Below are 25,082 nucleotides of genomic sequence, written 5' to 3' on the forward strand. Positions count from 1 at the left end.
CATCTCTGTTCCAAATACTCAACTATACCACTTGAGGGAGAAAAAAAAGCAGCCATGGACAATACGTGAATGAATGTGTCTGTGTTCCAATGAAGTTTAATTTATGGACACAGAAATGTGAATTTCAATAAATTTTCACAAATCACAAAATACTATATTGCTTTTATTTCTTTTTTTTCAGTTACTTAAAAAGGTACAGCTTGCGGGCTATAGAAAAGCAGGTTGTGGGCCAGAGAGCATCAGCTGATCCCGCATTAAACCAAAGAAGGTCTTTCAGTTAGAAGAGATCAAATGAACAGCAGTGAGCAACGAAGCAAGGCTGTGGCTTTTTTCTTGACTCAGTTCTGGTGCCACTGGTTCTGGAGGCCTCCTGGGACCACACCCCCACCACCCGCTTCGGGGCAGCCCCCACTCCTGTGTTCTCCCTAGAATTTAGGCTGGTTGCTACCCTGTCTCTTACCATAACATATTCTGTTGGTTATCCAGTTGTCTGTATCTCCCCAGATCAAGAGTAAGGCTGTTTTTATTTTTAATCTATATTACTAGCTGACATGATGCTCAAGAAATAAAAAACAAAAGCTGGGAAGGGTGAGAAGGAAAATAAATACTCTCAGAATGTCTTCCCCTTATACAGAAAACAGATACCAGAGCGAGGTCTTGATAGCGGCTCAGTGATATACACCTAAGGAGTTAAATCAGTGGTTCACCCACTTCTGCATCTGTTAACAATCTGCGTTGTTTGCGTCCTGTAATGTGCACCAACCCCTCAATCTATTCTCTTTATTTTTGCCTTCCTCAAGGCCAGGCATCTGACTAACTTGTTTAGACTAATCTGGATGGGAAAGACCGAGGCATTAATTTAAAATGACCATCGGGTCTCCAGGAAGACTTCAGGGCACCCCAGGGCTCTGCAGAACAAACGAAAAAATGACTATCCTACAACACTAGCCTCAAAAATGAATGATAGCTTCAACTCATTTAAAGAAAAACTGAAAAGCCACAATTACCAGATATAACAGGAAAATTAACATGGAGAAGTCTACCTTATCATTATCACATCGAGCGTAACAGAGAAATAAACATATTTCAATCCCATGTGCTTAGACGGATGACCCTCTGTGGCAGGGTCCTTAACCTTTCCTCTGCTCCGGGTCCCTCTGGCAGCCTGCGGGAGCCAGTGGGACCCTGTGGGACCCTCCTCAGAACAATGCTTTCGAATGCATAAAATATTATGCATAGTTTTGTTTACTTTTTAATATTTATCAGTCTTTTATTTTGTATTTTTAAAGATTTTATTTATTTATTTTTAGAGAGGGGGGAAGGAAAGGAGAAAGAGAGGGAGAGAACCATCAATGTGTGGTTGCCTCTCACGTGCACCCTACTGGGGACCTGGCCCAACAACTGGGAATCAAACCAGTGACCCTTTGGTTCACAGGCTGGCACTCAAATCACTAAGCCACACCAGTCAGGACAAGTGTCTTTTTTCATTTTTAATTTTTTAATTGATTTTAGAGAGAAAGAGAGAGAGAGAGAAACATCCATTTGTTGTTCCACTTACTTATGCATTCATTGATTGATTCTTATATGTGCCCTGACCAGGGACTGAACCTGCAGGACAGTGCTCTAACCAACTGAGCTACCTGGCCAGGGCTATGCATAGTTTTAAAAAGGAAATCCGCCCTGACTGTGGTGGCTCAGTGGGTTGGGTGTTATCCCACAAAACAAAAGGTCACTGGTTCAATTCCCAGTCAGGGCATGTATTTGGGTTGTAGGCCAGGTTCTCGGCTGGGGCATTTCAAGAGGCAGTTGACTAATGTTTCTCCCATATGTTGGTATTTTTCTCCCTCTCCTTCTCCCTCTCTTCCCCTCTCTCTAAAAATCAATCAATAAATAATAATAAAAATAAGGAAACCCGTACTTCCAACTCTTATTTCCTTATCTTTAGCCAGGCAGCAAATGGTGGGATGAGGGAGCAGCACCCGCTGTAGCCCCATGTTGTTGACCCTGGCCTGTCTGCGTGGCCAGATGGAAGGAAGGAAGGAAGCAAGCAAGCAAGCAAGCCAGCCATTACAATAATATTAAGCCACACTACCTACTCTGTCACTTCCTATCTTTTCCTACTTTATTTTTTCTGTTTAGCACTTGTCACCATCTAACACGCTATACACGTATTTTACTTGCACTCTCTCATGCAGGTGTTTCCCCAACTAAAACCTAATCCCCATGAAGGCGGGGAAGTTTACCTAGTTTGCTCACCACTCTATTTCCCAAACCTACAAAATGTCTGGTATATAGTAGATGCTCAGTAAATAAACCTCCTACGTCCTGTGAGCTGTACTCAAAGACAAACCAAAGGCCCCTGGACCTGACACCCTTATGGAGGATAACAGACAACATTGCACATATACGAGCAACTGCTTGGTAGACACTGGAGCCCTCTTATAAACACCACCTTATTCATCCACAGTAAACTTACTATCTAATGACTCAGGGCAAAGAAACGATGTGAGGTATGGAAGTCAAATGTCGCAAGGTTAGTCAGTGAACAAAATCCATGAGCCAGGTCTCCCACTTATTAACTCTGTCCCTCACTTCATCCTTTGCCCTCTGAAGCTTTTGCTTCATTGCCTTAAAGTACAGCCTCCTTCCCACTGAATGCGTCTATTTGCACACTAACAGTGAGAGATGCTTTCAAGGATCTGAGCACACTCATTTACAACAAACAGCTACACATTCCTCTGCAACAAGGTTCTAGGATTTCCAACTTCTTGCCAAAGCAATTCTTGAATAGAGGAAATGGTTTTCTTTTCAAATACATCTTAATCAAATAAATTAAAAGGTTAACAAGAATTTAAACCCTCAGACATAAGAGGTTGTCTCATCCAGTCCCAAGAGGAAGGAAACTTACAGCCAAGAAAACTCAAACCACCAGAGAAATGTAATAATTTCTACCAACTACACCACCATCGTTCTTCAGCGTGTGACAAACCAGAAACCAAAAAGAGAAAGGGGGGAGGGAAGATGAGGTTAACAACAAGGCCACGTAATGTGAAAAAAAATAGTATGCTCAGACTGTTTCATAACTAAGCAAGCAATCAAAACCTAACAGGATGGTAGCTTGGCCCTTCTTGGGTGGCTAAAACAAATGTCAGCCAGGAGGAGCTGAGGAAATGTGCTTATATCATCAGAGTGTTTGAGATACTCAAACCCCTTTGCTTAAACTGTAACTTTCTAATTCTGCTTAAACATCAGAATTTTCCATATTTGTGGATCTTCCTATATACGGGACAAGAAAAAGTAAGAAAATGGTTTTTTGTGTGTTTGTTTTTAATATTTCAAGAGCTAATAAACCAGCAACAGCTGGTCATCAATACAGGATGACAGAAAGTTCCACAGCAATGATGTATATTAATAGGATTTCAAACTGAAAAAAAGAAGGGGGGGCATTTTTCACATGTGCTTGACTCCAGCTCAATGGAGAAATATTAATCCTCTATAACTAACTGCTGCCTTCTCATATGGTTCTAGTTTAATCCTTAGAGATATATGCTTTTAAACTGACCGGGTAAAAATTTAAAATAATCTTCTAACTACTTATAGTTGTTATGGTTTTGTAATCACGCTTAAGAGAAAGCCCTGAAGATACAATGATAAGTAAAAGCCACGATCACAGAGAACTGATATTCAACCATTTCTTGCAAAAGTTTGCAAACAATGTCGTTTCAACATTACAGTATCAGAGAGGTACTTCTCACCCCCATAAGCTTTTTTAAAATGTAGTATAAAAAGTTACAAAACTGAATTAAAAAGAAAAAACCCTCAAGGATTATTTACATTATTCTAAATTCACTTTCTGATTGAGTGTTAGAGTGAAAATGATAAGTGAACTAAATATCCATTTAGTGGAATTAGTTAAATAAACTGTGTTTTGTCTCTTCTATGGAATACTATACAGCCATTAAAAAGAATGAGAGAGACCCCTAAGCACAGAAACGGAAAAATCTCCAAGATACCCTGCCATGGGAAATGAGCAAGCTGAACAAATCCTGGTGATTCTGTTTAAACAAAATATTTATGTGAATCTGTACATATATGCACTTAAATGTTTGGGGCAAGATCTAGAATGTAGTAGATGCCAAATTCTTCATCGTGATTTAGTCTGAGGAGGGCGAGAGAAGTAAGGGAGCTTTGGGAGGATTTTCACATCACACTTGACATGTGGCTTAAATGTTTTGTAAGGTGGTATTCTTGTATCACTTATGAATTAAAAACTCTTCAGAAAGGAAGAAAGAACTAGATGCTTCTATGAAGGGAAAAAACCAAAATATGAAAACTTGCTTGATAGATACTAAATTCTATTAATGTCAGAGCAAGAGGTTGATCATTAGACAGTCTTCTAGTCACCACACTTCAATGTAGATAGTTTTTAGTTCAGCCACTAAATTGATAGGAACAGAATAAATCATAAAGAGTAAGATTTTTGAAGTGGTACATCTACACTATGGACAAAATACACAAGTCATCATATCTAAAACAACTGAAAGTTTAAAATATTCATGTTTATGTTCTCCTATCAAGCTAAATGAACTGCATTTCTTTTCCTGTTGTATTGTAAAATAGCCATACTTCTGTTGGAAGTACTTGTACTTTGGTATTGAAGCCCAACTGGCCAAATTCCAACAGCACATCTGAAAATAACCAATAGCGCTACAATTAAAAAGATGCTTTGCCAACTAGAGATAGAAGACAAGAGGCCCAAAAGATGTTGATATTTACTCATAAACAAGAAGGCCAGCATGTTTAGGATGAGTCAGCAGGAGGCTAGGGGACCTTGAAATTTAAAGCTATCCGCCCAAGCAGTAGGGAGGTAAATAAAACAAAAGAAACCCCAGTGCTCTTGCATGCAGGCATCAGATTTTTCATCAGCTTTACTGAGCTAGAGTTTATATGTAATAAAATGGACTAATTTTAATTGCACATTTTGGTAAGTTTTGACAAATTTATACACCTGTGTGATTACCACCCTAAAGTTTCCATAACCCTAAAACTTAATTTTCTTGTGTCCCATCCCAGTCAATCTGCTCCCATCCCCAGTCAAGCACTTTTCTGTTACTGTAGATTAGATCTTTTTTTCTTTTAATTCCTCACCTAAGGAATGTTTATTGACTTTTAGAAAGAGAGAGACAGAGACAGAGAGAGAAACATCGACTGTGAGAGAGAAAGGTCCATCTATAAGCTGCCTCCCGCATGTGCCCCAACCAGGGATTGAACCTGCAACCCAGGAATGTGCCGGGATGATACCCAAAAGCCACCTGGCCACAGCTAGATGCCTTTTTTAGAGTTTCATAAAAGTGGAGTATGTGCTCTTCTAGTATGGCTTCCTTTCACTCAGTATGATGTTTTTAAGGTTCATCCATGTTACACCACATATGAGTATGTCATTCCTTTCTAATGCCACATAATAGTCCTTTGTTCGTTCATTCATCTTGTGATTGGTTGTCTGCAGTTTTGGGTTATTATGACTAAGTCAGCTATGAACAGGCAAAGCACCAGAGGCTTCTGTTGGCTTTCGTTTCTAATTGAGCGCAGTCTCTACACTCTCAGTTCACCACAGCTCCAACCCTTACACTGGTCTGATGCACAAGGGAAAAAGCAATTGCTTATTCAACACATATGCAGTAAGGACCTACTGTATTCCAGGAACATTTGGGCACCATGACAGTATAATTGCTCTTCTGTAAAACTTGTTTTTTGGAGGGGTGCGGGTGCAGAAGAGAAGATAAAAATAAGATAATTTTGGATAGGATATGTAATAGAAAAGAAGTTAAAGGAACATTATTTTAAGATTTTATTTATCTCACTTTTAGAGAGAGGGGAAGGGAGAGAGAAGGAGAGGGAAACATAAATGTGAGAGAGAAAAATCATTTGGTTGCCTCTCACATACCCCCAGTTGGGGACCTGGCCCGCAACCCAGGCATGTGCCCTGACTAGGAATCAAACTGGCAAACTGCTGGTTCACAGGCCGGTGCTCAATCCACTGAACCACCCAGTCAGGGCTAAAAGTAACATATTTTAAAAGTAACTAGAGGCACATATGTCAAATCAGACGCGGCAGCTAGAGAAGGCCTACCTGAGCTGAGATCTGAATGACACAGGAGACTGCCAAGTAACTACTTGAGATCAAAGCAACTTCAGGCAGAGAGCTGCAAGTGCAAAGGCCTTAAAGAGAGAATGAACAGAGAAAAGGCCAGTGTGATAGAAATGTGGTGAACTAGGTGAAGGGAGGTAAGAGATGAGGCTGGAGAGGCAGAGAGAAATCAAGACAAACAGAATCTTGTAGGCCATGAAAAGAAGTTTGGGTTTTATTGGAGAGTATTAAGCAGGAGAGTAAAATAACCAGATTTGCATTTTAAAATGATCACTTTTGCTGGGTAGAGAACTGCAAAGGGTGAGAGCAAGCGGACAGTGGAAGCAGGCCAGTTAGGTGGCTACTGCACGATGCAGGTGTTAATGGCTTGGACTACAGAGAAAGCAAAGGAAACAGGAGAAATGGGAATGGTTTCAAGGTATCTTCAAAGAAGAATCAACAGCTCTTGCTAATGGATTAGACGTAGCAGGTTTAAAAAAGAATATAGAAGAATTCCTAGGTGTTTAGCTCAGGCTGATAGGTGAGTGACAGCACCATTTACTGAATTGGAGGAAATTGGAGGAAAAATAGGTTTGAGGCTACAGGGAGAATCGAGAGTTCTTTTCCAGCCCTGGTTGGTGTGGCTCAGTAGACTGAGTGCCGGCCTGTGAACCAAAGGATCGCTGGTTCAATTCCCAGTCAGGGCACAGGCCTAGGTTGCAGCCAGGTCCCCAGTGTGGGGCTCACAAGAGGCAACCACATATTGATGTTTCTCTCCCTCTCTTCCTCCCTCCCTTCCCCCCTCTCTAAAAATAAATCAATAAATAAATTATTTTATACTTGAAGAGTTCTATTCTAGTTCTGTTAAATTTATGATGCGGATTGAACATCCAAATGCAGACATCAAGCACTAGGATATACGGGCCTGGGGCAAAAAGGAAAAGTCAGTGCTGGATATGTAGGATTTGGAATAGTATCGAAAATTACGAAGCAGATCACACACTTCTGCTTCTGGAAGCAGTATACACACACCTCAGTGCACCAGGATCACACCAGAGAAACAGGATTCCAAAAACAGTTTTACCTGGAATTGGGGTCAGGGGAATAGGAAGGAATAAATTTTGTATTTGAACACACACAAACACAAAGGGTAAAATGCTGCGTTTACACAATTTTTCAAGACTATAAAGGATTCCAAGGAAATTCAGTGTTTCTAGCAGGCGGTCTTTGGACTATACAAAACGCCTAGTGATACATTTTTATCTGTCACTTGGAATGTTTCAGGAAAAAAGTTAGGCATCAGAATACACAACAATTAATCAGCAAATATTTAACATACAGACTGGACCACTGAGCTTTCAGCTGCAGAGATTATGAAAAGACAGAGCAGTAGGGTCATTAAGGACATGGACTTGCATACAGGCTTTAGAGTCAAGCAGACCTAGGTTCAAATCCTCTCCTTGCTGCTTCCTAGCTGTGGAGGCAGGAGCCCGCACAGGGGGGTAAATGACAGAGTACATGCAGTGCTCTTCAGCTCTGCCTCTGATTAAACATTAACCCCCAGCATTTTCTCTCTCCAGGGTCTCAGTGTCTAATGAGACTCATAAGACATAAATTTATAAAAGGATAATAATATGTTACATATGAAAAATGCTGAAGATGATTGGTAGGAGTGGTCAGGAAAGCAATGAAATATGGGCTGAAGAAGAGTAATAAAGAGAAAAAGGAAGGTTTTTAGCTTTATTTCTTATTATTTTTATTTGAAGGGGAAAAGCTAAAGAAAGAGAAGGTAAAGTCCATGTGGGGAGGTTATAAACTATGAGCACGAATTATCAGAACTATTGCCTCTCAACTTCTTGGAGATAATTCCTATGGTATACAATTCATCCACTTAAAGTGTACAATTCAATCGTTGTTACTGTATTCAGAGTTGTGCAACCAACAGCACAATCCACTTTGGAACATTTTCATCATCCCCCAAAGAAACCCCATACCCAGGAGCTAGCAGTCAATTCCTATTTCCCCCCAGTCCCACAAGTCCTCGGCAACCACTAATACGCTTTCTGTCTCCATGAATTTGCTTATTCTGGACATTTCATATAAATAGAATCACAAAATATGTGATTGGCTTCTTTTAAATTATATTTTATTGATTATACTATTACAGTTGTCCCAATTTTTCCTCCTTTGCCCCCCTCCACCCAGTACCCCATATTTCCTCAGGCACCCCCACATCTTTGTTCATGTCTATGGGTCCTGCATATAAGTTCCTTGGCTACTCCATTTCCTGTACTTAACATCTTCGTGGCTATTCTATAACTACCTATTTGAACTTCTTAATCCCCTCACCTCTTCACCCATTCCTCCAAAGCACCCAGCCCCCAACCTGGCAACTATCAAAACACTCTCCTTATCCATGATTCTGTCTCTGTTCTTCTTGTTTGTTTGGTTTGTTTTTTAGATCCAATTGTTGATAGATGTTTACTTATTGCCATTTTACTGGTCATAGTTTTGGTCGTCTTCTTTTTCTTAAATAAGTCCCTTTAAGATGTCATATAATAATGGTTTGATGATGATGAACTCCTTTAGTTTTATCTTGTTTGGGAAGCTCTTTATCTGCCCTTCAATTCTAAATGATAGCTTTGATGGGTAGAGCAATCTTGGCTGTAAGTCCCCACTTTTCATGACTTTGAGTATTTCTTATCAATTCATTTTAGGCTGCAAAGTTTCTTTTGAGAAATCAGCTGACAGTCTTACAGGAACTCCCCTGTGGGTAACTAACTGCTTTCCTCTCACTGCTTTTAAGATTCTCTCTTTATCTTTAACCTTTGGGATTTTAATCATGATGTGTCTTGGAATGGGCCTATTTGCATCCCTCTTGTTTAGGACTCTCCGTGCTTCCTGGACTTGCATGTTTATTTCCTTCACCAAGTCAGAGAAGTTTCCCTTCATTGTTTTTTCAAATAGATTTCCAATTTCTTGCTCTTTCTCTTCTCCTCTGGCACCCCTATCATGCAGATGTTGAAAACACTTAAAGTTGTCCCAGAGGCCCCTTACACTATCCTCATTTTTTTGGATTCTTTTTTCTTCTTGTTGTTATGATTGGTTGTTTTTTGCTTCCTTATGTTCCATAGCATTGATTTGATTCTCAGCTTCATCCACTCTTCTGTTGTTTCCCTGTAAACTGTTCTTTATTTCAATTAGTGTATCCTTTGTTTCTGACTAGATATTTTTTATGTTGTTGAGGTCCTCACCAAGTTCATTGAGCATCCTTATAACCAGTGTTTTGAATTCTGCATCTGACAGATTGCTTATCTCCATTTCGGTTAGTTCTTTTTCTGGAGTTTTGATCTGTTCTTTCATTTGGGCCATGTTTCTTTGTCTCTTCATTTTGGCAGCCTTCCTGTGTTTGTTTCTATGTATTAGATAGAGCTGCTTTGACTCTGTGTCTTGGTAGTATGGCCTAATATAGTAGGTGTTCTGTAGGGTCCAGTGGCAGAGCCTCCCCTATCACTCAAGCTGGGTACTTGAGATGTGCCTTTCATATGGTTTGAGTATACCCTCCTCTTGTAGTTGAGCCTTGGTTGCTATTGGAAGGTCAATGGGAGGGATTTACCCAGGTCAGTCAGCTGCAAGGACTGGCTATGACCACTGACCACCAACCTCTGCCCTCTGTGGAGGATCAGCTGTGCAAGGGCAGGGTGGTGGTAATCTGACATGGTCTGTAGTTGTCCACTGTGTACGCAGGCTCTGGGTTTTCCCGGGTGCTGCAGGTCAAGGTCAGCCCCCACCTGTGTTCTTCCCAGGGTCACCCTGCATGAACCACAAAGCAATCTACAGAAGGCTGTTACTTGTGCGGGGCTTGGAGGGTTCCCAGGCGAAGTCAAGCTATGAACCTAGGCTGGCCAATGCTAGTGCCAGGCCTGGGCCACCTGGCAAGAGGTACAGGAAGCTAGGGATTCGCTGAGGTCAGCTGTTGCTTATTTAAGAGAATTTAGGAAGTTGTAAAGCATGAACCAAGACCAGCCATTCATATGGAAAAGCCACTGTTAACAGCTTTGATGAGCTCATAAGCTGAGTGGGGTAGAGCCTCAGGGAATCTCCGGGATGGGGCAGAGTGTTGGCTAGGTTGATGGAATCTCAGATATGGCATCTGCCTGCCTGCTCTGTGACTGTGGGGACAGAGTTCAGAGAAGGAACATTGGCCTCTGCCTGCCTTTCTGTCTAGGAGAAAGCTATCCTCCAGCTCTTGCCTTGATGCCAGAAACTTCGGGTCTTCCCTGTGTGCCACTGGTGCCTTTCAAGCTGCTTCCCTGGTGCTGGAGCTCAGAAGGAATGAATCTGAGTAAGTACATGCGCTGGTTCTTTAATAGAAACTGCTTGAGGCTCCAGAAGTTTCTTTCACTGAATCAATCCCCACTGGTTTTTGTAGCCAGAAGTAACAGGACTTATTTCCTGGCACTGGAAACTTGGGTTGGGGTCCTGGTGTGGGGCTGAGACTCCTTGTTCCTGAGATATCCCTCCTGAATTTTTATCCACTACACATAGGTGTTGGACCAGCCCATTTCATGTCTCTGCCCCTCCTACCAGGCTGGATGGATATGGCTTCTTTAATTCCGTAGTTGTCGGACTTCTGTTCAGCTTGGTTTCTGACAGTTCTGAGCAATGACTGTTCTGTACTACATAGTTTAGTTGTAATTTTGATGTGCTTGTGTGAGCAGGCAAGCTGTGTTTATCTATGCCTCCATCTTGACCAGAAGTGACTGGGTTCTTTCACTTAGCATAATGTTTTCAAAATTCATCCACGTTTTAGCATGAATCAGTACTTCATTCTACTTTATTGCTAAATAGTATTTTACTGTGTGGATAAAACACATTTTGTTAATCGCTCCATCAGTTGACGGACACTTGTTTCTAATTTTTAACTATTATGAGTAATGCTGCTATGAACATTCACATACAAGTTTTTATATGGACACGTGTTTTCATTTCTCTTAGGTATATATATCCAAGATTGGCATATACCTATGAGAAATGTTTAAACTCTGTTTAATCTTTTGAGGACGGCCAGACTGTTAAGAGTCAATACAGTGAGCTCCAAATATTTAAACGATGGTAACTAATTTCCAACTAACATCTTTGGGGATCTGAAACTACTTTCACTTCTCAAACTTTCAAATTGATCAATGATTTTTAAGTTTGTCGTAAAGAGTCTACAGGAAAAGATGAGCATGAAAAAATGAGAAAGCAGATTAAAAAGCCAGAAATAGAGAACACTAGCCCTTTTTTCCTCTTTGAAACACTGAAAAGCTTCATGAGACAAACTAGATGCAAAAGTCAAAATTATAGTTATTTAAGAGAAAAATAGGCACCAAATATCAATTAAGTGCATCCATGTGTTGAGGTTGGGTATGTATAAATTGGAAAGTTAGAAAATCAAGTGAAATGTTTTGCCAATTTTTCCATTCTTTCAGAGTAACTTAAAAGGCTCCTTCTGTATCTTCCGTTCTCTCTCACGGTCTATTATCAAAGAAACACATTGTCTCTTAACTACATTGGCCAAATAATTGCGATTCATGGCTCAAAATATCTTCATCGCCAAGAGTCAGAAAATTTGCATTTTCAATAAATATTACAATTGCCTAAGGCAGTATTATCCTGCAATAAGATAGCCTAGGGCTCCATGGTCCAATATGATAACCATTTAACCACATGTGGTTATAAGCACTTAAAAAGGTGGATAATGCGCCTAAGAAAACTACATTTAAAATTTTTATTTAATTTTAATAAATTTAGATTTAAAAACTGTAGCAGTGGAAAATTCTTTTTATTATATTGATACTTTTGATAAAGTGGGTAAATAAATAAAATATATTTTTAAAATTAATTTCATCTGGCCCTGACCAGTGTGGCTCAGTGGGTTGGACATTATCCTGCAAAGCAAAAGGTTGCCAGTTCAATTTGGGATCAGGGCACATGCCTGGGTTGCGGGCCAGGTCCCTAGTTGAGGATGTGGGAAAAGCTGACTGATGTTTCTCTTGAACATCAATGTTTCTTCCCTTCTCTTTCTCCCTCCCTTCCCCCCTGTCTAAAATTAAATTTAAAAAAATCTTTTTAAAAAATAAAATTACCTTCATCTGTTGCTACTTCTCCTTTTAATATGGCTATTTGAAAATGTAAAAGTACATGTCTGTAAATATGCTAAAAACCAATGAACTGTATACATTTTTTATAATTTCTTAAATTTTTAAAAATATTTTATTTATTTATTTTTAGATAAAGGGGAAGGGAGGAAGAGAGGGAGAGAAACATCAATGTGTGGTTGCCTCTCATGCACTCCCTACCAGGGACCTGGCTCGCAATCTAGCCATGTGCCCTGATTGGGAATCGAACCACCAACACCTTGGTTCACAGGTCAGCACTCAGTCCATTGAGCCACACCAGCCAGGGCGGATTGTACATTTTCAATGAGAGAATTTAAATGAATGTATGGTATGCAAATCACATTTCAACAAAGCTGTTTTTCACACGGTATTTCTATTTGACAGTGACAGTTTCTCCATTTCTGAAGTTACATGAGTCGATTACAGTAAAAACGAGAAAGGAGAAAATCATATTTATGTCTGTACAACAGCATTTGTGATCGACCTATTTATAAAACAAGTAAAATTCTAAAGTTAATAAAAAAGAGAATCATCTACTGAAGAAATTAACTTCAGTAATTAGAAGTGACAGTTCCCAGAGTATTAGCAAATAGTCTGTGTGAGGATAGAAAAGAAAAATGGAATAAGGAGACAAAAAGAAATATGTTAAGGCCAGCGCTATGAAGAGAATCAAAAAAGTTCCATAACAACTAATACCTAGTACATGTTCAGTAAGTGTTAGATGGAAAAACAGATGAACAGATGGATGGATGAATGAATAAGGAAAGATAACAGGATGAAAAAGACATTTAAAAACTTTTTTAAAGGCCTCTACTACACAATTATAAAAGCTATTGAAACTGAGTTCAACTTACCCATTCGGCAGATCACCAGTCTGGGGAAGTTAACACCCAGGACAAGAAACATGATTAACAGACTTGGGAATAGAATCAACAGAAAAGGATCACAGAGAATACCCATCAGACTTTCAGTATTTTGTGGAATGTGCTATGAAGTAAACACATGCCATTAAAATCCAGAGGCATTTGGTAAGAGCTTTGGTAGTTTCTCAAAAGATCATGAAGCAATCAGTCATGTGATAAGTGCTTTTTTATTATTTCAAGACCATGAACCATCAATGAGACTAAGGCAGAAAAAGGTTACTCCCTCTATCTCTGTACTATTACAGAAATCCCTTATACTCTCATAGACGCGACAGCACAGGCAGGAAAACCAGCTCAGTGTAAAGTGTATGGCAATCCATGCAAACTTATTAATGTTATGTGTATACCCCCGCTCTGAGGAGGAAAAAGAAATGTTGGCTGACTATGTAAGGAATTCTCTAGAGTCATAACTTATCAAATAACTTGTGCCATTTATATCGTGAGAACTTCACAAAAGGCAGCATCAGTAATTGCAATTTCATAAGCAGAGCATTATGCTGGCTGACAACATCCTTTTTCATTTATTAATGGCAGCAGGAGGCTCTGACAGGAACAGTTCCCACTTAACACCAGGAATTGCCTTTGGAGAGAGCTAGGTTCAACTCAACTTAGGAAAAGAGATTCCAAGGAAAAAGTCAGTTACTTTCAATAGAGTGTGACAAGACAAGCCACTGGCTGTTAACACAGTACAATGCTGGGGACATAAAGAGCAGGAGGCCTGCATGGCTACAAGGGGGCAACCTGCGAGGGAGTAGGAGGCAGTCAGATTAGTACGCAGGGCAGAGAGTCATATAACGTAACTCTTGTGACTACTGGAAGGGCTTTAGGTTTTATTTTAAATTAAAATAAGTACTTCATCATCTTCCCATTTGCTATACCTGGGAGGTAATATTCCCTTAAAGCGTAAGCTTCTGAAATTGCACAATCATTCTGTATTTTGTTTTGTGCTGTTCGAACAGGACACTCGGATGAAGCCTAGAAACAATGGCTGGAAACTCAACTATATATAACCTAGAAGTGTAGTTTGGTAGGACAAACACAAATCTGTTTAAATAAAAAGACTGCAAACTCACCACGTCCTTGGGAGATGAGAGAACAAAAATTTGGAAAAACAGAGGTACAAAGAAAAGACTTATCCATGTTTTTAAAGGCAGCCTGAAAGGGACATGGGAGGAAAACTGAATGACTACCCCAAACGACCGAATGAACCCGCGGGAGGAACACCGCCGTTCGGTGGCGCCATGGAGAAAGCTAACCAGGACACGCTCGCTGAGTGAGAGTGGGGAGGAACACAAATGTAGGCCATTGTCACCTAGACCACTTGTTTCCACCATGCCTGTTCCTGCTGCACTTCAAATAAAAGGGCTTTTGTCTAAATGAAAACTTATAAACCCAACTCAGGGTCTACCCAAGGATGCTTCCAGGCATGCTTGCTGCTGGAAGGCATACTGCAGTTGTTTATCGAGGGATAAAGTGAAACAGCAGTCCATAATGCCCATCAATCCTCCCAATGCCGAGATTCCACATAAACTCTAATTTTCGATTACTGCATTATTTGTGATCCACACTAAAGGTTAGATCTCTGGACATGGTGCGGAGATGGAAGGTGGGGAGGAAGGCATGGAAAAATTATGTATTTTAAAAATTACCATTGAAATGAGAAAACAATGAAGCATACCTCATTTTATTGCTCTTTGCTTTACTTCCCTTCACAGATAGTGCACTTTTTTACAAATTAAAGGCAAGATTCTCCATCAGCAAAAAGATTACAACTTGCTGAAGACTCAGATGATAGCATTTTTAAAGCAATAAAGTATTTTAATTAAGGTATGTATACTGTTTATTTTAGACATAATGCTACTCTACATTTAACAGACTACAGTATAGTGTAGGCATAACTTTCAGATCCACTGGGAAACCAAAACATTCCTGTAACTTGCTTTTTTGCAATATTCACTTTATTGTGGTGGTCTGAACCTAACCCACAATATCTCCAAGGTATGCTTGTAGCATTAAAATTTTTTTGGAGAGAAAAACACCCAAAAAATCCACTGTCTTAAAACAATGACTTAATTTTTGCAGTACCTTCTAGTCTTTGTCCATATTCATATATATTCTAGAAAGTCAGTGTTTAGGATTCTGACCCATCATAAATGTGTTCCCACATTTCTATGGTTTCCATAATTACTAGTTTTAACTGCTGCTTAAGACTTCATTGTATTGCCCTGGCTGACGTGGCTCAGTTGGTTGGAGCATCATCCCACAGACTGAAAGGTCACAGGTTCGATTCCCAGCCAGGGAATATACCCAGATTGCAGGTTTGATTCCTGGTCGGGGCATGTATGAGAAGGCAACCAATCAATGTGTCTCTCTCACATCAATGTTTCTCTCTCTTTCCCCCTTCCTTTCTCTCTAAAAGCAATGAAAACATGTCCTTGGGTGAGGATAAATTAAAAAAAAAAATTTTAGACTCCATTGTATTGATGAAACAATTTGCTAAACTTTGTTGGGAGGAAATTATAACAGATTTCTATATTAGCATCATTTCCACCTAAAAATACACCATCCTTGTCCCCCCAAGAAGCTCCAATGTCTAATGCAGAAGAGGAGCAAAAAGACTAATGCATGCACTCGTTTATTTATTCAACAATTATTTACTGGGTGCCTAATTAGTGTCTGGCACTTGGGTATAGAGCAGAGAACAAAAGACACAAAAGTCCCTGGGCCTCTATTTGGGGGAGAAAGATGATGAACAAAATAACCAAATAACAATCTAACAGGAAGAGAAATTCTTAGAGAAACTTACTTTTTCTATAAAGGGCCAAGCAGTAAACATTTGGGGCTTGGCAGGCCATAGTCTCTGTTGCAACTACTCAACAATGCTATCGCAGGGCGAAAGCAGCCATAGACACGTGTGAACAAACGGATGCGGCTGTGCGCCAACAGAGGTTTATTCACAAGTGCCGGCGGAGAGGAGGACCACTGTGCTGAGCCTGTTCTACACGGCTCGGAGTGACCACTCAAACACTGCTAACCAGAAACCCAGAGAAGACACACGTGCTATCCTCGACTGGAAAATCCCATTGAGTTTTCCTCCACAATGACTCACGCTTGCCATTTCCTTTCCACTTCCATTGCCACAGCCCTGAATCAGACTTTTACTACCTTTCACTTCTGCACATTTCTCTGCTTTGCACACGCTGTTCCCTGAGCCTGAATCCCCTTTCTCTCATTCACCACCTATTAAAATCTTCTCTGTGAAGTCCAGCTCAACTGACTGTAAATTGCAAATTAAGGACTTGCTGTTATTTTAGGAGGGATAATGGTATTACTGTTATGTATTTTTTAAAAGTGGTCCTATCTCTTAGACATACATACTGAAATTGTTATAGGAGGAATCCTATGATGTCTGGGATTTGCTCCACAATAATCTAGGGGTGAAAGTGGGGGAGGGCGGGGAAACATGACACAGCCTTGAGCTGATAATGAAGCTGGGTGATGAGTTCATAGGGATTCATTACCCACTTTCTCTACTTTTGTGTATTTAAAAAATGTTTCCAGAACAAAACGTTGAAGACAAAACTCCAATTCCAATACCAGATTCTACAGAGGAATTAATGCCCTTTTCTCCTGTGCTACTTCAGCATGTACCTCTGCTTCGTACTGATTTCAATACGCTTTGTATTGCTGTTAGCCGTTTACACCAAGACAGGCCTGTAACATATTCATCTTTGTAGCTTTCCCAGCATACTTTACATATAATTGACATCTGATGTTGTCTGTTGAAGTTCCTGGAAAAACAATAGCAGGAGCACATTTCACTTCCCTTCCCCTGATCAAAATTAAATCAATAGAACTTTTATCATTTCAACTCTACCATTTACCCAGAGCTCATGGGCTATCTCTAGCTTTGAACTTCAGTAACCCAATCTAAAAACAAACAAACAAACAAAAAAACCCCCAACCATTCCTCTTAACTTTCCTGGAGTGGGAGTTGGGAAGGGGTAGATTTTTTTGTTCCTAAAAAGGAAATGGCATTATTATTTTCCACTACTGACTTCGAGGCCACCAGCATTTTAAACATCCTCACCATCCCAATGGATCAACGTGGTTACCTAGGGTTAAGAGATTCAGTAAAATAATGGGTCTGTCCTATTCAGTATGCATCCTTTACTGAGTACTACAAATCCTCTCTCCAACATAAAAGAGAATTCAGTGATGCTAATTACACATGTAGCCTAGGTTGGTTTCACTTGAGAGATCAAGGAAGTTCCAATCTGATAGCTCTGGTTTCAAATTTTAAATGTCTTTAAGTGTCTCACATTGTTATATTTAGCAAAAGATTCTCTCAGCCCGTATTATATAAAGTGAAAATAAAAACTCTGCTTCTAAAAAAACGGGCAGCTTTTTAAAGAACAGAACTTAACCGCATCAAATGTAAATATACAGGATGCTGGCCTGGAAGGAAGAAATCTCACATTCTGGGTCTACACTAGCAACAGCACATTGGCAAAATACAGCTCTCTCTCAAGTGACCATCTATTCTACCTCACAGCTCTGTCCATCAGCTGCAACTGCAATCCTACCCTTGGACTTACGCGCATGGCCTGTGTCTTCAATTGCCTGGTATGCAAATTCACTGTACGCAAAAACATTCGTTTCTCGGACAAAATCAACCACCACAGCTCCCCACCACATTTTTGTAACTGCCCTGTCTCCTTAGATGACAGATCTGGTCCATTGAGTGCTCCTCTCTGTCTCATTCCACCTGCCTTTTCCAGAAAGCCTCTCCCGTTCCATTCTTATCCCGAGTCCAGTCTCCTATCCCTTTATGATCAAACAAACAAATCAGAGAATAGAATATATGCAAGCCATTAAGAACAAAACAGAAAAAAACATCTCTTGACTTATAGTGATTTCTACGAGGTGTTCAGTGAGAAAAGCAAGATGCAAAAATCAGTTTTTTTTAAAGCCCTGATAGGAATCAAACTCCCAACCTTTTGGTGTATGGGACGGCACTCCATCCAACTGAACTACAACAGCCAAGGCAAAAATCAGTTTTAGTATGATGCTATTTTTTAAACTGTATCTTCAATCCACTGTATGTATATGTATATACATTTCCACATTATACGAGAATGGAGAAAAAAATGAAGACACACATATGAGTTACCTAGTAGGAGGTGATGCAAAATGAGAAAGTGGAGAGAAAAGGTGAAACAGGAAAACAATAGACATCACTAAACAATACATGTATACATGGTATGATTCTTTTCATGTATCTATAAAAGTATATATATTTTAAAACTTTAAACATGAATTAAAAGTACTAAACAAGTTCAACTGTACAAATGAAAAACTCTTCCATTCATTCATAAAATATTTTAAATGCTATGCCAGTTTAAAACATGTCTACAATTTCTTTTGACAGTCCTCTCATGAAAAGTTAGAGACAAATTCCCCTGCCCTTGAATGTGGGCCGAGCTTAATGCCTTCTTATGCACAGAATGCAGCAGAGATGACACAGCGTGGCTTCCCAGACTGAGTGAGGAAAGGTGATACGGTTCCCACCTGGCTCACTCCCTTGTTGTGCTTGCTCTGGGAACCCAGCCACCATGATATAAGGAAGCCCAAGAGCCACATGGAAAAGCCACTGGTAGGTGGTTCCAGCCGCAGCCTTGGCTGCCAGACACGTGAGTGACAGAGCCTGCAGATGGCTGCAGCCCCCAGCCTTTCAGCCACCTAGCTGCCCTTACAGGAGAAGGACAATTTATAAGTGTACAAGGAATCATGGAAGCAAAAAAAATAGTAATAATTTGGCAACTGTATAGTGGTTGCCGATTTAGGCAGGCACTAATGCCGGCAGTTTGAAGTTTGATGAGGAGCAGGATACTAGCATACTCTCAAATCGTCTCACACAAAATACCAGTTACGAAAAGAAAAACAACACCTACAGTGATGAAAAGTCAAGATACCTGGCAGGCATCCGCATGAGCAGATGATCAAGGTTAACATCGCCAGTGACGGGACTGGTTAGCATCATGTGCCCCTTGATGTGATGTACTGAGAAAATAACAGCATCATTTCCGTGACATTTTTGTTTAGAAATCACATCCTAAGTCTGGCCTGAGGAAATATTCACGGATTTGGCTTGCAGATCCTCCTCCTAAAGGTAGGACTGCTGAGGACATGAATGACAGAGAAAGCCTAAGGGCTATTCCAGATGGGAGAACAGGAAGAGCTATGACAACGACATCCAATGCATGTTCCTAAGTGGGATTTTTGCACCAAAGCCAAAGGGAGACACGGTTGGGGCAGGAGGCAGACTGAGCGGAGTCTATGGACCGGAGAGAGGGTCCGATCGGTGCTAACTCCCTGACCGAGTGGCCACGCGGTAGTTCTTTAGGAGAGCCTTTAAGTGGGGGAAATACACACAAATATTTAGTGGCGACAGGGCACCGAGTTTGCAGCTCAGTCTCAAATGGCTCAGAAAAACTAACTTACAGAAAGACAGCATAATAGGATAAATGTGGCAACGTGTTAACGCTGGGAAGCTGGGTGAGGAGAGAGGTATGTGGGGGTTTGTCCCAGTCACAGAAGAAAATAAATATCAGATACACATATGTGCACACACTCACACACATGTATCGGAAAGAACTTGATCTGTAATATATAAACAACTGCTACAAATAAATTATTAGAAGACAACTGATAAAACAGACAAGAACAGATACTTCACAAAAGAAGATAATTCAAACAGCAATCAGCATGCAGTCAATGTCATTAGTCATTAAGGAAATGCAAATTAAAATCCCAAGAAGCGACCATTTCATACCCAGAAAGACGGCTAAAATGCAGAAGGCTGAAAAACCGACCGTCGGGAGAAACCCGGAGCAACAGGAACTTCCGGACTCGGCCAGCATTCGGTACCCACCGCTGCCCAGCGGTGGCCCCGCCGGTTGAGCGGCCGCCAACAGCCGGGCTCACCAGCTCAGGTGCAGGGGGCTGCAAGCCCCGCCGCCGCTCGGCTGGGTCTCCGGCGCGGCTTCCGTCAGGCGCCTGCGGGGGCTGGGGCCTCACGCGAGGCTTCAGGGCCGCAGGGTCTGTTCCCAGACTCACCTGGCCGCTGGCAGCGCGAAGCTCCTCGCGGGCTGCGGGGCTGAGGGCCGCGTTCAGGGCAGCCTGTGGACTCGAAGCGCCCTCGGCTCCCTGCCACGGGGCGCCCTCCATAGCTCGCCACGCGGCAGCTTGCTCCTCCAAGGCCAGCGGGGAAGTCTCCTCACGAGGTGGGCGTTACAATCTGATGCAACACGATCCTGTACATCCTGTCACCTTTGCCATTTTTTATCGGGAAGAATAGAGTCCCGGGTCCCACCCACACTCAAGGGGAGGGGGTTACACTAGGGCATAAAAACAAAGACTGAGAGCCACCTCAGAATCTGCCACAGTATGTGGGAATGTAATACAACCACTTCTGGAAAGTCCAGTTTGCTACAAGTTAAACACACAGCCCTGGCTGGTGTGCTCAGTGGACTGCGTGCCAGTGTGGGAACCGCAGGGCCGCCGGTTCAGTTCCCTGTCAGGGCACGTGGCTGGGTTGCGGGCCAGGCCCCAGATTGGGGGCGGGCGAGAGGCAATTGAACAATGTTTCTCTCTCTTTCTCCCTCCCTTCCACTCTCTCTAAAAATAAACAAAATCTTTTTTAAAAAAAGTTAAACATACTCCTACACTAAGAGCTACCATTCCACTCCTACTTATTTACCCCCAAAGAAATGAAAATGTGTGTCTATAAAAAGACTTGTATAAGAATGTTCAGAGCAGCTTTATTCATAAAAGCCAAAAACTGTAAACAACCCATATGTCCATCGACAGGAGAATGAATAAACAAATTGTAGTATCTGTTTCAATGAAACACTACTGATGATAAAAAGGAATGAACTAACAAACACACCGTGGATGAATCTGGCAAAAGGGCAACACAAGAATACACACTCTATGGTTCCCTTTATATGAGGTTCAAAAACAAACAAAACTAACCTATGGTGATATAAACCAGAACAGTAATTGCCTGAGAGGCAGGGTTGACTGAAAGAGATAAAAATGTTCTGTATCTTGATTAAGGTATTGATTACACAAATGTATGTTTGTCAAAACTCATCAAACTATAAACCTGAGATCTATGCATTTCATTGCATTTAAGTTTTACCTCAATAAAATAAATGTTTAGGTATATATTCATAGAAAAAACAATGTAGCATGGTAGTTAAGAGCGCAGATTCGGAGGCCAGACTGCCAGGGTTCCTCTGACGATATCACTGTCTTGGGCAAGGCACCTAACCGCTCTGTGCCTCCGTAATCTGATGATTAAATAAATTAACACATGGACAGCAATTAGAATAGCACCTAGTACATATTATGTGTCCAATTAATATTAGCCATTATTAAACAAAACTAAAAAGACAATTATTAATGTGAGGAAAAATCAAAGTTGGCCAGAAAAGGAAAATCATAGTTTACTATACAGCTCAACAGTGACTTGCCTTTCCATAAACATAATAATAAAACCCTGAATAATAATCAAACCAAAATTACAATTTTATTGGGAGAATGAGGTAATGGTAAAAAAAAAACCAAAAAACAAACAAACAAAAAAACCAACCCAAACAATCTTCCATATTTGGAATTCACCAGATTACATCAAAAGATTCTTTTGAAATAAGCCTTGGAGAACAACTTGACTCTAAAATATACGTATAGCCCTGACTGGCATGGCTCATCTGGCTGAGCATCGGCCCACAAAGTGAAAGGTTGCCAGTTCAATTCCCAGTCAGGGAAAATGCCTGGGTTGCAGACGGGTCCCAGGTTGGGGAACGTGCAAGAGGCAGCAAATTGATGTTTTCTCACACATTGATGTTTCTCTCCTTCTCTCTCCCTCCCTTCCCCTCTCTCTAAAAATAAATAAAATATTAAAGAAATATACATGTATAACTTTGGTAAAAATAAGTAAGACAAAAAACTATTAGGGGATATGAACTACTTAAAAAAATAAAATCAGGAAGAAAAATAATCAAACATTGAAACTTCAAATAAAACCAAAATGCAATTTAAAAGAATCTGCCCTGACAGGTGTGGCTCAGTTTTTTGGGTATTGTCCCATAGCTAAAGGTCTCCGGTTCAATTCCCAGTCAGGGCCCATGCCTAGGCTGTGGGTTCAGTCCCTGGTTGGGCACGTGTGAGAGGCGACCAATTGATGTTTCTCATTCACTTCGATGTTTCTCTCCCTCTTTTTCTCTCCCCCTTCCTCTCTCTCTAAAAAATAAATATTTTTTAAAAATGAAAAAAGGGCAAGCATCTGTTCTCTATGGGTATTTAACTGTGGAGACTATCTTATGAGTATTGAGTATATTCCATATTAAAATTGTACAGACGGTATCCTTCCTCCTTCACAACTTATATTCCAAAATCTTATCACCTTTTTATGCAGTAACAGGCCAGGTCCATTGGGCAGTGACCTGAACACACAACTCATAAAAGACAATATTCCAAATGACTGGCGAGTTTATGAAAAGGTACTCAATGTCATGAGGGAAATGCAAATTAAAACCACTGGAGACACCACTTTTCCTCCAACCAGAATGGCTGAAATGAGAAAGATAAAGAATACCACCTGTTGGTGTTACTAAGCTGAACATGCTTATATCCCCTGATCCTGCAATTCTACTCCTGGTTATAAACTCAAGGAAAACAAAATGAAGTGCATGACAATGCTCATATCCACCAACAGACATGTTCAAAACTGTTCACAGTAGCACTATTCATAATAGCTCCAAACTGGAAATCTTCCATATGACCGTCATCAGCAGAACGGTTAAATAAATTGTGACGCAGTCAGACATGGAATGCCATACAACAAGAATATATGAACTGCAACTATATGCAATAATGCGGATTAATCACACAAACATCAGGTTGAGCAAGAGAAGTTAGATGCGAGAGTGTACAGTGTATGAAGTACAAAAGCAGGCAAAACTAATGCCATGAAAAGTTAGGATACTAGTTATCTTTGGTGGAAGGAACAGATAGTGATTAGAAGGAGACAAGGTAATGTTTTGGGGTATTGGTAATGTTCTGTTTCCTGATATGGGTGCTAGTTATGTGGGTATGTTCAATTTGTAAAAATTCATCACCTGTACTTATGTGTACTTTTCTAAGTATGTATTAAACTTCAACTAAAAGTTTTCTTCAAAAATTAAGCATCGGGCCATGGAAGTAGCAGGTGTGGATGAAGGGCCTTGAGGCTTAAGCTTCATTAGTTTCACAATAAATCTGTGTTTGGTCCTGCAGACACATATGCATGTAAATAAAAGGCGGTTTATAATTACCTAAGCCTAGAACTAAATAGAGTTTTACACTAAAACTTACCTACATTTTTCACGATTTAATGTACACTGAATTTTCCAGGAATTGTTAACTACTGTGTAAACAGAGGAAAGACTGTATTTTGTTTTGTGTAGAACTGGATGAAGATTTATTCACCATTCTAAAAATCATACACCGACGGCATTGCCACATATCATCTGAGTCACCCACGCAATACACCTGTATCAGTCTCTATTTATGGGTGTCATGTTCAGAGATAAGCCATGTGTACCTGCAAGCACCTGACGGCTATAGTTTCTAATGCGCTGTGAACACTTACAGATGTCTTCTGGGAATTAGCATTTAGAAATACATATTGTATTATGAAAAGCCCTCCTTTCATTTTTTCCTTTATATTACAATTAAAATGTTGTAAATATGGTAAGTTTTATTGTCTGGGAATTTCATTTCAGGATGTAAAAGGAACCATCAAGTCTTGAGAGTGTTGAGAACCAGTTACAACCCATCAGCCTATCAAAAGAACTGTAAAGAGAATTCTAATTCCTGAACTTAGTAGTTGTTCTTTTATGCTATTCACATGATCCAAATCACAAGTTAAGTAATACACTTATCTAAAAAAGAAGAAAAAAGAAGAGAAGGAGGAGAAGGGAGAAAAAGAGCCCAGGTGCCATTTTCAAGAGTAATTACCTAAATATACCTATCATAAACTTGATCTAGCGGTGAGCAGAACAAGAGGAAAATAAGAGTTCCAACGACAAGAGTCCTTTTCCTTTTAGATCAGTTAGAGCCAATTTAGCATTCACAAGCAAAGGGCTCCATTATTTTTCTGTTCTCTTTCAAAAATAGCTCCACCTTCAAGATTACACAAATTAGATCATTATGCAGCAGGATTCCTTCTTACAGAGCAGCTCCTAGGAAGCACAGACAGGCTGTCTACTGTAGCAAACTAGTCATTTAGGAGGGGGAAAAACAGATGTTTTTTACTTTCCAGTTTCACTGGGTTACTGACAAAGGATACGTGCTATACTTGTTTATGGCTCCTGCAATAAAGCTCCCTCATCAAAAACCATCAAAATAAGTAAGATTCACAGAGGAGATACCAGACCAAGCAATTATGACACCAGAATAATTAGGGATGTTAATACTCAGCTGCTCCAATAGCATCAACATGGCCCACAGCATAAAAAGAATTTATCTACATTTTTAACACAATCAGCTGCCAACCTATGGATTATTCCATCACCCAGTAAATTCCCAAGGAAATTTATTCCCAACTACTTACTAATGGCAAAAGTAGAAATAAACTTCCTCAAGAGCTTTGAAGAGTTCTGTAACATCTCTTTTCTCATACAATGTCACTTAAGATAGAAATGACAATAATAATTAACTCTTTGGTACAAAACAAGCAAGAAAAAACAGAAAATTGACAAAAGGATGTTAAATGGAATTTGGAAGTCATCCTTGAATCCTTTTCTCCCATCATACCCC

The 25,082-nt window shown here is 40.3% G+C and overlaps 1 protein-coding gene across 2 annotated transcripts in view; it reads right to left on the reverse strand.

Annotated features, from left to right (window-relative positions):
* The window catches only part of PACS1 (phosphofurin acidic cluster sorting protein 1), a 111,266-nt gene that overhangs the window by 72,736 nt on the left and 13,448 nt on the right, over positions 1 to 25,082 (reverse strand). The window contains exon 1 of one of the 2 annotated variants that reach the window (XM_054570849.1): positions 20,334 to 20,399. The exons of the other annotated variant lie outside the window; for it this stretch is intronic. The gene's annotated coding sequence lies outside the window, so the exon portion shown is untranslated. Of the gene's footprint in view, positions 1 to 20,333; positions 20,400 to 25,082 lie in introns of those variants that run through there. 2 annotated transcript variants of the gene reach the window in all.

This window comes from Pteronotus mesoamericanus, unplaced genomic scaffold (assembly GCF_021234165.1).
Source record: "Pteronotus mesoamericanus isolate MK-2021 breed Mesoamerican mustached bat unplaced genomic scaffold, CSHL_Meso_final contig_214, whole genome shotgun sequence".
In the NCBI taxonomy this organism is placed as follows: Eukaryota; Metazoa; Chordata; class Mammalia; order Chiroptera; family Mormoopidae; genus Pteronotus; species Pteronotus mesoamericanus.